We start from the raw sequence: 13,493 nt of genomic DNA, 5'->3' as shown, positions 1-13,493 counted from the left end.
CTAACAACTTTTTTTAAATTTTTTATCATGAATTTATTACATTCATTAAAAAGATCAACAACAATCTTTGTGATAACTACAGCTAACCTTCAATTGTGGATTCTCGGTTTCACCAGCAAGATGAAAATTATGACTGAGAGTAAAAATCCCTAGTCAAAATATTCTATACCTAAAAATCTTTAAGCTATTTTATACGTTAATGACTGGTATTTTACCTACCTGTAGCGCTATTGGCATTCATTATTCTCAGATGAAGTGAGAGAACTCACGCTTGAAAAATGCTCCTCTCGCGCGCTCTGAATCTATCCAATCACCGCTTTCATGCTGTTGACCAATGACGGGGACGTAATGTAGGCTGGAATACGCCCCTATCTTTAAAAGGGCGTGGATTTGGCTAACCTTGTTTGGGGGAAACGCATTTCGCAAGCGTTCACGGAAGTCTCGTGATGTTGCGCCTCTGTTTTGAAGCACTTTTGCGCGCAGCCTTAACAGTAATTTGTTTCTACCCAGCTAGTGTTGTGTTGCATCTCATCACTCAACTTCCGGTTTTCTTATCGTTGTCGACTATCAGAAGGTTGCCAGTTTCGGTGCAATGTCCATCTGCTATCTCGACCTTGTTATTGCACAAACGAGGACTCGTCAGACAGACAGTGCAGCACCCGACTCGATGAGGCGTGTGGACCACTTCAGAGGTTTATTAACTAGCTAGCTGATCATCAAAATATAACAGTGCCACCTTAAAAACATGAGTCCAGAAGGAAAGACACTGTTGAACATCGTAATCCTGGGCTTTGGATTTATGTTCATGTTCACTGCTTTTTCAACATGTGGAAATATAGAGCAAACTGTGATCAAGAGTTTCAACAGCACTGGCTTCAGTGGGAGTGGATACACAAGCATGTCCATCATCTATGGAGTTTTCTCTGCATCCAACCTGATTGCTCCCTCGGTAGTGGCTGTTATAGGACCACAACTTTCCATGTTCTTTAGTGGACTAGCATACAGTGGATACATTGCCACGTTCATCCAACCCTTCACTTGGAGTTTTTACACAGCCTCTGTAGTTGTTGGAATAGCGGCGGCAATATTGTGGACTGCTCAGGGTAACCTACTCACCATCAACTCTACAGACGCCACCATTGGCAGGAACTATGGTATTTTCTGGTCCTTGCTACAGTTCAGCTTTTTATTTGGGAACATGTATATTTATTTTGCCTGGCATGGCCATGTTCACATATTAGACAAGGATCGTCAGACTGTATTCATCGCTCTCACGGTCATAAGCCTGATAGGCAGCTTCCTGTTCTTCCTGATCCAGAAGCCAGAGCCTAAGTCCATATCCTCTGACTCCTCAGAGAGTGCCTCTGTTGTTGTAGTGCCTCAAGGTCTCAGTTCCCAGGCTCTGGATGCTTTCAGGAAGGCATTGCAGCTGTCTGTCACTAAAGAGATGCTGCTGTTAAGCATCTTCATAGCATACACAGGACTGGAGCTGACCTTTTACAGTGGGGTATATGGGACGTGTATTGGGGCCATGACTCAATTTGGGGACAATGCCAAAAGTCTGATTGGGCTCTCAGGCATTTTCATTGGCATTGGGGAGATTCTGGGAGGGGGCATGTTTGGGATTTTGAACAAGTGCAACCGGTTTGGGAGGAGCCCTGTGGTGCTGTTGGGGCTGATCACTCATTTTGTGGCCTTCTACTTGATCTTCCTGAACATCGCCAGTGACGCCCCTCTGGCCCCAGAGGAGGGTACAAACCTGCAGGCCTTCATCACCCCCAGTGTTGAGTTGGCTCTGCTGTGCAGCTTCCTGCTTGGCCTGGGAGACAGCTGCATCAACACCCAGCTGTTGAGCATTGTGGGATACATGTTCCAGGAGGACAGCGCTCCCACCTTCGCTGTCTTCTACCTTGTCCAGTCCATCATGGCAGCCCTGGCCTTCTTCTACAGTAACTACCTACTACTGCACTGGCAGCTGCTCATCATGGTGCTAGTGGGCTTCCTGGGCACACTATCCTTCTTCATAGCTGAGGGGATGGTGGTCTCCAGAAGACGTGATACTGACAACAATAGCATATGACAACCTAGGCCTATGGGACAAGGGGCTGTGGTGAGAGGAACTTCCTATCATCCCTTTAGGACCCTTCAACTGACACTGTCACTGGCCTACCTGAGCCCCACTAAGCACAGACTGTAGGTAATGCTGTTTTTGCAGTCATCCCAACTCTATAGATTTTTGCTTTTCTAGTGCAAGAGACACTTTCTGTTGAATGCTGTATGTTTGCTCTACTTGGAGAAAATCAGTCCTTTTTTAAAGGAGGGTATGATAGTGAAATCCATACAAAATTATTGAACAATGCTGTGAATATGCATTTCTTTGTTGATGTTTATAGAAAGCTAATTCTGATTATTTTAACCGCTCTTTCGGATTGTCATTGCAACCCAGCTAAATTCTGGAAAACTGTCAAATATGTTAAGGGTTCTACTTCCTCCTCTCTGCCACAACAAATTAATTCAGACACTGGCCTCATTTCTGGGGGAAATGGCATCATTGATGCATTTTATTTGATTTAACTAGGCAAGTCAGTTAAGAACAAATTCTTATTTTCAATCACAGCCTAGGAACCGTGGGTTAACTGCCTTGTTCAGGGGCAGAACAACAGATTTTTACCTTGTCAACTCAGGGATTCAATCTTGCAACCTTTCGGTTACTAGCCCAACGCTCTAACCCCAAGGCTACTTGCTGCCCCAATTTAATCACAATTTTATTTCAGCGGGCTCTCTCTTTGAAATAAGCCAATTCACAATGATATTAGGCTGGATGATCAGAGAAATTATAGTCAAAGCTTTTATTTTAGGCTATTTACAGAAAAATAAGTCCAGGATGCTTTGCTAGCCATAGAAAAAAAGACATCCACAGGGGCCAACCAATTGGATCCCAGTTTGCTTAAGTGTGCACGCCCATCATTTTAGGCTTGATAACCCAAATTGTTATTGTTTGCTGCGACTCCATATGGGCGGGGATAGTAGTGATCTTAATGAATATTGCCTCATTTCCAGGCTTCCTTGTCTAGCTAAAGTTCTTGAATCCTTAGTGAATGTACAACTTTGCTTTTTTTTGTCTGAGAAATGTATTTTGAATGTAAATCAATCAGGGTCTAGACCTGGGCATAGCACTATTACAGGAACCACTTTAGTTGTTAATGATCTTGTCAACGCTTTAGACACTAAAATGAAATGTGCTGCTTTGCTTGTGGACCTGTCAAAAGCTTTTGATACTGTTGATCATGCTATTTTATTGAATAAGTTGTCCTCAATAGGCCTGAGGTCTGACTCCTGTTCATGGTTTAATGATTATCTTAGTGAAAGAACTCAAGCCATCATGATTGATGGGGTTAAGTCTGAATTTCTTGATGTAAGTAATTTCTTGATGTAAGGTGTACCACAGGGGTCACTTTTGGGACCTGTTCTCTTCACTATTTATATAAACACCATTGGTCAATCTGTGTTAAAAATGGTAAAATTCATCTATATGCGGATTTTTAAACTTTTTATTTAACTAGGCAAGTCAGTTAAGAACAAATTCTTATTTACAATGACAGCCTGCCAAAAGGCCTCCTGCGGGGAGGGGGGCCTGGGATTAAAGAAAATAAATAAATACAATATAAATATAGGACAAAACACACATCGTCTTGATTGAGTCTTTGAATGAAGAGATTGAGAAAAAACTGTCCAGTTTGAGGTTTTGTTGTAGCTCGTTCCAGTTGCAAGCTAAGGGGAACTGAAAAGAGGAGTGATCCAGGGATGTGTGTGCTTTGGGGACCTTTAACAGAATGTGACTGGCAGAACGGGTGTTGTATGTGGAGGATGAGGGCTGCAGTAGATATCTCAGATAGGGGGGAGTGAGGCCTAGAAGGGTTTTTATAAATAAGCATAAACCAGTGGGTCTTGCAACAGGTATACAGAGATTACCAGTTAACAGAGGAGTATAGAGTGCAGTGATGTGTCCTATAAGGAGCATTGGTGGCAAATCTGATGACCAAATTGTAAAGAACGTCTAGCAGCTCGAGAGCACCCTTACCTGCCGATCTATAAGTTATGTCTCCGTAATCTAGCATGGGTAGGATGGTCATCTGAATCAGGGCTAGTTTGGCAGCTGGGGTGAAAGAGAAGAGATTACGATAGAAGAAACCAAATATAGATTTAACTTTAGCCTGCAGCTTTGATATGTGCTGAGAGAAGGACAATGCACTGTCTAGCCATACTACCAAGTACTTGTATGAGGTGACTACCTCAAGCTCCAAACCCTCTGAGGTAGTAATAACACCGGTGGGGAGAGGGAAATTCTTCTTACCAAACCACATGATCTTTGTTTTGGAGGTGTTCAGAACAAGGTTAAGGGTAGAGAAACCTTGTTGGACACTGAGAAAGCTTTATTGTAGAGCATTTAGCACAAAATCCAGGGAGGGGCCAGCTGAGTATAAGACTGTATCATCTGCATATAAAAGGATGAGAGAGCTTCCTACTGCCTGAGCTATGTTGATGTAAATTGAGAAGAGAGTGGGGCCTAGGATTGAGCCTTGGGGTATTCCCTTGGTGACAGGCAGTGGCTGAGAGCAGATTTTCAGACTTTATACACTGTACTCTTTGAGAGAAGTAGTTAGCAAACCAGGCCAAAGACCCCTCAGAGACACCAATACTCCTTAGCCGGCCAACAAGAATGGAATGGTCTTGGCCAAAAGCTTTGTATTTATATAGCCCTAAAACCAGCCTCATTAATTGAAATGCTCTAACATTTAACAGAAAACATAGGAATGCACTCACTGCCTTACCCCTCCTGTCTCAGCCTCATTAATTGAAATGCTCTCACTTGATGGCTGTGTTGAGATTTCTAGGGTCTAGACATATCCTGAGATTGACATTATTTTTCACCACAATAACCAGTGAGCTTACCCAATCTGTAGGTTTATTGATTTTTGTGATGATGTCCAATTTCTCCATGAGTCCGAGTTCCTCCTTGATCTTTTTCCTCAGTGTGAATGGAACTTTCCTGCACGAATGCACAACTGGAGTAACTTTGTCATCGGTACATGTTTTGTGTTCTCCAGCTAAACATCCGAGACCTTCAAACACATCCTTGTACTCAGTCAGTAGTTATTCTTGGTCATTTTCAGTCTGTGATGTCACTACAAACACTCTTCACCATATTCAGCTTTTCACATGCACTGTTTTCTAGGACAGGCTGTACACTTTTCCATGATCAGCAGCTGTGCTTTGAACTGTTTTCCTTTGTGCTGAAAAGTTATTATGCAGCATCCTTTGACTGGTACATTTTCCCAAGTAACCTTCACAGGGTGTATTTTGCCTTATACTTTGTGTTTTGTAGTCATCCAGCAACAACAGGTTTACCTGAGCTCCAGTATCGAGCTTGAATGGTATTATAGTCTCATTCATGATCAATGGCACAATCCATTCAGCTTTTATTGCATTGCAAATATCCAATCAACAAAGAATTCTTCAGTTTCCTCCTTGACTGGGTGAAAACATTTCTTTGTAGCCTCAGCTCTGCAGAATTTTGAGAAAGTATTATTTTCCCCAAAGTTGTTACACAATTTTCCATATGGAGGGAAATTTTATAGCTTGTGGATAACTCATCATTTTCCACATGTAAGCTGTGTTCGAATACTCATACTACCCACACTAGCCGTACTATTTGTGACGTGAATTGAGTATATAGTATGCTTATTGGTCATAGTATGGATATAGTTAGTATGCCAAAATTTTCTGGATGTCGTACTAAATTTGCCAAAATATGAAATATACAAACAGAGGACACTATTTCTGTACCTTAAGGCCCATAATGCAATTCTTCAGGAAATGGGCGTGGCTTCACATTGTTTTCAGATTGATTTTAAGAAAATGGTGGAAAATATGCAGCCGAAGTCCAATGTTATCAGATACAAATTCATTGCTTTAACTAATTATGCCAACTAATTAATTGAGCAATGTAATAAAGTAATTACTTTTCAAATAAGTTACCTTACACGTTATGTTGGCTGACAATTTGCTGCGCTGTCCTTACAAACGACATCTCAATCTTTTCATTCAAAGACTCAATCTTGCCCTTTGTACTGTTGTGTGTGCCCAATAATGTTTGTACCATGTTTTGGCGCTGCTACCATGTTGTGTTGCTATCATGTTGTAATGTTGTGTTGCTACCATGCTGTGTTGTCATGTGTTGCTGTCTTAGGTCTCTCTTTATGTAGTGTTGTCTCTCTTGTTGTGATGTGTTTTGTCCTATATTTATATTGTATTTATTTATTTTCTTTAATCCCAGGCCCCCGTCCCCGCAGGCCTTTTGCCTTTTGGTAGGCCGTCATTGTAAATAAGAATTTGTTCTTAAATGACTTGCATATTTAAATAAAGGTTAAATTAAATAAAAAAACATAGCATAAAATATCTAAGTAGTAATTTGTTATGTTAACTAGCTAGCAAGAGGTTGCATAGCAACAGCATCAACTTTCGGTAGACCGGCAAAGAGCTAGTACCTTTGACTGAAAGGATACTGTTCCGTTTTATAGTATACTAAAATGAACTAATAGTATGTAGTATATACTCATTAAGTGTGTAGTATACCGTATGTGTATTCGAACACAGCTGTAGTGTTTAGATGTTTCTCTTTTACTTGTTTTTGTTTTGTACAGTGTTGTCTGTTGCTCCTCTCTTGTTACTGCATGCACTGCAGTCTCATCCCTGTGCAGCTCTTTAGCTTGTGCTCAGGTGGTTTCAGCTTCTCTATACATGTTCAATGCTTTATCCAAAGTTAAATCATGCTCAAGCAGAAATCTCTCCTTGAGTCCATTATCAAGTATGCCACAGACTATCCTGTCTTTCTTTCATATTTTCAAATTCACACATTTTGCTCAGTGTGATGAACTAAGTATTGGTCAAAACTGACTCCCTGTTTCTGATTATGAGAGAAAAACTTGTAACTCTCTCAAACGTGATGTTCTGGCTCAGTACAAAGTACTCTTCAAATTTAGCCATGAGCACAGTCAATGTCAAGTTTGCCTCTTCTAAATTTCAAATGCATCCTCTCCAATATCATGAAGAAAAATGGAAGCTTTCAATTTGCCATAATCTCCCCCTGCTCCACTGGCTGCTAGGCAGTGGTGTGTATTCATGGATGCCAAGGGAAGTAAGGCTTCCCCAAAACATTTACAAAAAAAAGTAAAAATATATAAAATAATTTATCTTTCATCTCTCTGTGTTTCATAATTTCCCTTCAATCCCTGTATGTATCTCATTGTAGAAAGCATCCAAGCGAAACCGTAGCCCATCTATTTGATGCTGTTTGGTCAAAAAGAGCATGATATTGTTGCAAGGGAAGCCAGCAAGCATTTGGCCTCCCTTGATACATTTTTTTAGAGAATAATAGCCAATCAGCATTGAGCTGAACTGTGTGAGCTGAACTGTGAATGGTCCTGGCGCACCAAAAATAAGTGTCAAGGGAAGACAGTTTTGATTTGGCTTCCGACCAATCACATCACGCTAAACATCATTGACAGAAAACTTTAATTGTTGTGTTGTTCTCCGGTGGCTAGCTAAAATTGTCACTTTCCTAAATTAACAACGTTCCTGATCCAACCATACATTCATACAAGTGGTGGTCAGTGTGCTTTAAGTTTATTTCACCTTTATTTAACCAGGTAGGCTAGTTGAGAACAAGTTCTCATTTACAACTGCGACCTGGCGTAGAATAATGCAAAGCAGTTCGACACATACAACACAGAGTTACATATGGAATAAACAAAACATACAGTCAATAATACAGTAATAAGTAATTACAATATACCAATTAGACACTGGAGTGACAGATATACAGAAGATGAATGTGCAAGTAGAGATACTGGGGTGCAAAGGAGCAAGATAAATAAATACAGTATGGGGATGAGGTAGTTGGATGGGCTATTTGCAGATGGGATATGTACAGGTGCAGTGATCTGTGAGCTGCTCTGACAGCTGGTGCTTAAAGCTAGTGAGGGAGATATGAGTCTCCAGCTTCAGTGATTTTTGCAGTTCGTTCCAGTCATTGGCAGCAGAGAACTGGAAGGAAAGGTGGCCAAAGCAGGAATTGGCTTTGGGGGTGACTTGTGAGATATACAGTGCCTTGCGAAAGTATTCGGCCCCCTTGAACTTTGCAACCTTTTGCCACATTTCAGGCTTCAAAATAAAGATATAAAACTGTATTTTTTTGTGAAGAATCAACAACAAGTGGGACACAATCATGAAGTGGAACGACATTTATTGGATAATTCAAACTTTTTTAACAAACAAAAACTGAAAAATTGGGCGTGCAAAATTAGTTTGAAATATCCAATAAATGTCGAAAGCCTTGGCCAGGTCAATGAATACGGCTGCACAGTAATGTCTCTTATCGATGGCGGTTATGAAATTGTTTAGGACCTTGAACGTGGCTGAGGTGCACCCATGACCAGCTCTGAAACCAGATTGCATAGCGGAGAAGGTACGGTGGGATACGAAATGGTCGGGAATCTGTTTGTTAACTTGGCTTTCGAAGACCTTAGAAAGGCAGGGTAGGATAGATATAGGTCTGTAGCAGTTTGGGTCTAGAGTGTCTCCCCCTTTGAAGAGGGGGATGACCGCAGCTGCTTTCCAATCTTTGGGAATATCAGACGACACGAAAGAGAGGTTGAACAGGCTAGTAATAGGGGCTGCAACAATTTTGGCACCATTTTAGAAAGAGAGGGTCCAGATTGTCTAGCCCGGCTGATTTGTAGGGGTCCAGATTTTGCAGCTCTTTCAGAACATCAGCAATCTGGATTTGGGTGAAGGAGAAATGGTGGAGGCTTTGGCGAGTTGCTGTGGGGGGTTCTTGAAATTCTCAATTATAGTCTATTTATAGGTGGTGACAGTGTTTCCTAGCCTCAGTGCAGAGGGCAGCTGGGAGGAGGTGCTTTTTATTCTCCATCTTTTTTGAGTTTGTGCTACAGGATGCAAATTTCTGTTTGAAAAAGCTAGCCTTAGCTTTCCTATCTGCCTGTGTATATTGGTTCCTAACTTCCCTGAAAAGTTGCATATCACTGGGGCCATTCGATACTAATGCAGTACGCCACAGGATGTTTTTGTGCTGGTCAAGGGCAGACAGGTCCGGTGTGAACCAGGGGCTATATCTGTTCCTGGTTCTATTTCTTTTAATGGAGCAAACTTATTTAAGATGGTGAGGAAGGCACTTTTAAGGAATAACCAGGCATCCTCTACTTATGGGATTAGGTCAATATCATTCCAGGATACCCCAGCCAGGTCGATTAGAAAGGCCTGCTCGCTGAAGTGTTTTAGGAAGCATTTGACAGTAATGAGGGGTGGTTGTTTGACTGCAGACCCATTACGAATGCAGGCAATGAGGCAGTGATCCCTGAGATCTTGGTTGACAACAGCAGAGGTGTATTTGGAGGGCGAGTTGGTTAGGATGATATCGATGACAGTGCCCGTGTTTACGGATTTGGGGTAGTACCTGGTAGGTTCATTGATAATTTGTGTGAGATTGATAGCATCAAGCTTTGATTGTAGGATGGCCGGAGTGTTAAGCATATCCCGGTTTAGGTCACCTAGCAACACGAGCTCTGAAGATTGATGAGGGAGGTCACAATTTTTTTTAAACGAGCATGGCCTTAGTATACCCAAGAAGACAGAAGGCTGCGATCGGTGCTTCAACAAAGTAGTGAGTAAAGGGTCTGAATACTTGTACAGGTATTTTTTAAAACATTTTTTTCTAGATTTGCAAAAATGTCTAAAAACCTGTTTTCACTTTGTCATTATGGGGTATTGTGTGTAGATTGATGAGGGGGGAAAATAATTTGATCAATTTTTGAACAAGGCTATAATGTAACAAAATATGGAAAAAGTCAAGGGGTCTGAATACTTTCCGAATGCACTGTATTTAGTATAGTTTTATCTAAAAAGGATAACTTTTTTAATGTTTTACCATTTTTATTTGATGAAATTCACTGAGGAGGATCCCCTTCCTCAGAGGAGCCTCCACTGATTCATACATTATGCCTCTGGCCTGAGAGGATGGAAGTTCAATATGTAGCTAGAAGTAATAGGCTAGGTTAACTAGCTGGCTAATCTTTGCCCATGAAAGGAAGTTAGACGAGCGAGCAGGGCGTAAAACATACCTTTTTTTACCAGCTAAAACGGATGAACATGCTTTGTAATATTTCTAAAACAATAAACGTATTACAGGTATGAAGTAATGTGTTAAATTGTTTAATAAATTTTTTGTGACATTTGAAAGTCAAACATAGTTTTTCAACCTAGCTTGCGAACCAAACAATATAAATTGCCAAAAAACACATGGACAAAGTTTCACTTCAGTAGACTTTAGTTTCAAGTAAATTAGACCAACTTTTACACCTGTGCACCGCGCTTCTAAAAATGTATATTTCATTCAGTGCGAGGTGGGATAGGCTATAGTAGGCTTTGCAGTTCTTTCACTTTGTGCTATTCATTTACCAGCTATAAAACAAAACGGCAGAAATACTTTGTAAACAGCTACTGCAGCATTAATTTAGCTAGAAAGGTGATCATACTTGACCATTTGTATTTACAAATGCGAGTGAAATTAACACCCGCATTTTGGCGGATGTTAAATTTAGGCCCTGCTAGCAAGCAAGCATTTTTGCCAGGTAGCCTAGGACAAAAGTGTGTACTGTATGACAATCATAGACTGTTTTGGCAACATGAGAGAAAGGAGGATGGCATTGGTCGGCAAATCCGACCGCGACGCCATCTTGCTCCTACCATCTTAAAGGCAGAAACTCAAACAGGATGTATCAGTGACTAGAACCATTCAACGCTGGTCTGACCAATTGGAATCCATGCTTCAAGCTTGTTTTGATCACGCAGACTGGGATATGTTCCGGTCAGCCTCAGATAACAGTATCGATCTATACGCTGACTCGGTGAGTGAGTTTATAAAGAAGTGCATTGGAGATGTTGTACCCACTGTGACAATTAAAACCTATCCTAACCAGAAACCGTGGATGGATGGCGGCAATCGCACAAAACTGAAAGAGCAAACCAACGCATGTAACCATGGAAAGAGGTCAGGGAATATAGATGAATATAAACAGTGTAGTTATTCCCTCCACAAGGCAATCAAACAAGTGAAATGCCGGTACAGGGACAAAGTAGAGTTGCAATTCAATGGCTCAGACACGAGACGTATGTGGCAGGGTCTACAGGAACTCCCAGACTACAAAAAGAAAACCAGCCACGTCACGGACACCGACGACACGCTTACAGACAAACTAAACACCTTCTTTGCCCGCTTTGAGGATAATACAGTGCCACCGTCGCGGCCCACTAACAAGGACTGCATCTTATCCCCGCCCTGTGCAATTGGGTCCTGGACTTTGACGGGCCGCCCCCAGGTGGTGAAGGTAGGAAACAACATCTCCACTTTGCTGACCCTCAACAGTGTGGCCCCACAAGGGTGCGTGCTCAGCCCCCTCCTGTACTCCCTATTCCCCCAACGACTGCGTAGCCATGCACACCTCCAACTCAATCATCAACTTTGCAGACGACACAACTGTAGTGGGCTTGAATACCAACAAAAATGAGACATCCTACAGGGAGGTGAGGGCACTGGGAGTGTGGTGTCAGGAAAACAACCTGTCACTCAAAGTCAACAAAACAAAGGAGATGATCGTGGACTTCAGGAAACAGCAGAGGGAGCACCCCAATATCCACATCCAAGTGACAGCAGTTGAGAAGGGAAAGTTTTAAGGTCCTCGGCATACACATCACAGACAAACTGAAATGGTCCACCCACACAGACAGTGTGGTGAAGAAGGCGCAACAGTGCCTCTTCATTCTCAGGAAGCTGAAGAAATTTGGCTTGTCACCCAACACTCTGACAAACCTTTACAGATGCACAATCGAGAGCATCTTGACGGGCTGTATCACAGCCTGGTATGGCAAATGCACCGCCCTCAACCGCAAGGCTCTCCAGAGGGTGGTGCGGTCTGCACAACGCATCACCGGGGACTCAAACTACCTGCCCTCCATGACACTTACAGCACCCGATGTCACAGGAAGGCCAAAAAGATCATCAAGGACAACAACCACCCGAGCCCCTGCCTGTTCACTCTGCTATCATCCAGAAGGTGAGGTCAATACAGGTGCATCAAAGCTGGGACCGAGAGACTAAAAACAGCTTCTATCTCAAGGCAATCAGACTGCTAAACAGCAATCACTAACTCAGAGAGGCTGCTTGGAAAGACCGTACCGTGCAGTATCGAAGAGCCCTTACTGCTGCTCGATCATCCTATTTTTCCAACTTAATTGAGGAAAATAAGAACAATCCAAAATGTATTTTTGATACTGTTGCAAAGCTAACTAAAAAGCAGCATTCCCCAAGAGAGGATGGCTTTCACTTCAGCATTGAAATATTCATGAACTTCTTTGAGGAAAAGATCATGATCATTAGAAAGCAATTTACGAACTATTTAAATCTGCGTATTTGTAACGATCGTCGTTGGTGGAATGAGACCAAGATGCAGAGTGGGGCAGGTTAATCATATTCTTTAATGCTAACCAGGAAAAACAAGATAAATAAATGCAAATAAATTCATTAAAAATCCTACAATGTGATTTTCTGGATTTTTTTTCTCATTTTGTCTGTCATAGTTGAAGTGTACCTATTATGAAAATTACAGGCCTCTCTCATCTTTTTAAGTGGGATAACTTGCACAATTGGTGGCTGACTAAATACTTTTTTGCCCCACTGTATCTTTCCGATTCGATCCTGCCGTACATACCAGAGAGAACTTTATTCTTTCTCATACCTACACGTACGCTACGGTCACAAGACGCAGGCCTCCTAACTGTCCCTAGAATTACTAAGCAAACATCTGAAGGGAGTGCTTTCTACTATAGAGCACCATTTTTATGGAATGGTCTGCCTACCCATGTGAGAAACGCAGACTCGGTCTCAACCTTGTCTTTATTGAAGACTCATCTCTTCAGCAGGTCCTATGATTGAGTGTAGTCTGGCCCAGGAGTGTGAAGGTGAACGGAAAGGCACTGGAGCAACGAACCACCCTTGCTGTCTCTGCCTGGCCGGTTCCCCTCTCTCCACTGGGATTCTCTGCTTCTAACCCTATTACAGGGGCTGAGTCACTGGCTTACTGGTGCTCTTCCATGCCGTCTATAGGAGGGGTGCGTCACTTGAGTGGGTTGAGTCACTGACGTGATCTTCCAGTCTGGGTTGGCACCCCCCTTGGGTTGTGCAGTGGCAGAGATCTTTGTGGGCTATACTCGGCCTCGTCTCAGGATGGTAAGTTGGTGGTTGGAGATATCCCTCTAGTGGTGTGGGGGCTGTGCTTTGGCAAAGTGGGTGGGGTTATATCCTGCCTGTTTGGCCCTGTCCGGGGGTATCGTCGGATGGGCCAATGTCTCCTGACTCC

General features: G+C 42.3%; 1 pseudogene; it reads left to right on the top strand.

Annotated features, from left to right (window-relative positions):
* The first annotated feature begins 411 nt into the window (after positions 1-411).
* On the top strand, positions 412-6,873 carry LOC116356369 (UNC93-like protein MFSD11 pseudogene; annotated as a pseudogene).
* Positions 6,874-13,493: the final 6,620 nt, after the last annotated feature.

The sequence above is a fragment of the Oncorhynchus kisutch genome, linkage group LG22 (assembly GCF_002021735.2).
Source record: "Oncorhynchus kisutch isolate 150728-3 linkage group LG22, Okis_V2, whole genome shotgun sequence".
Lineage (NCBI taxonomy): Eukaryota > Metazoa > Chordata > Actinopteri > Salmoniformes > Salmonidae > Oncorhynchus > Oncorhynchus kisutch.
The sequence above is the reverse complement of the archived record's forward strand: the minus strand, read 5'-3'. Positions and strand labels throughout refer to the sequence as shown.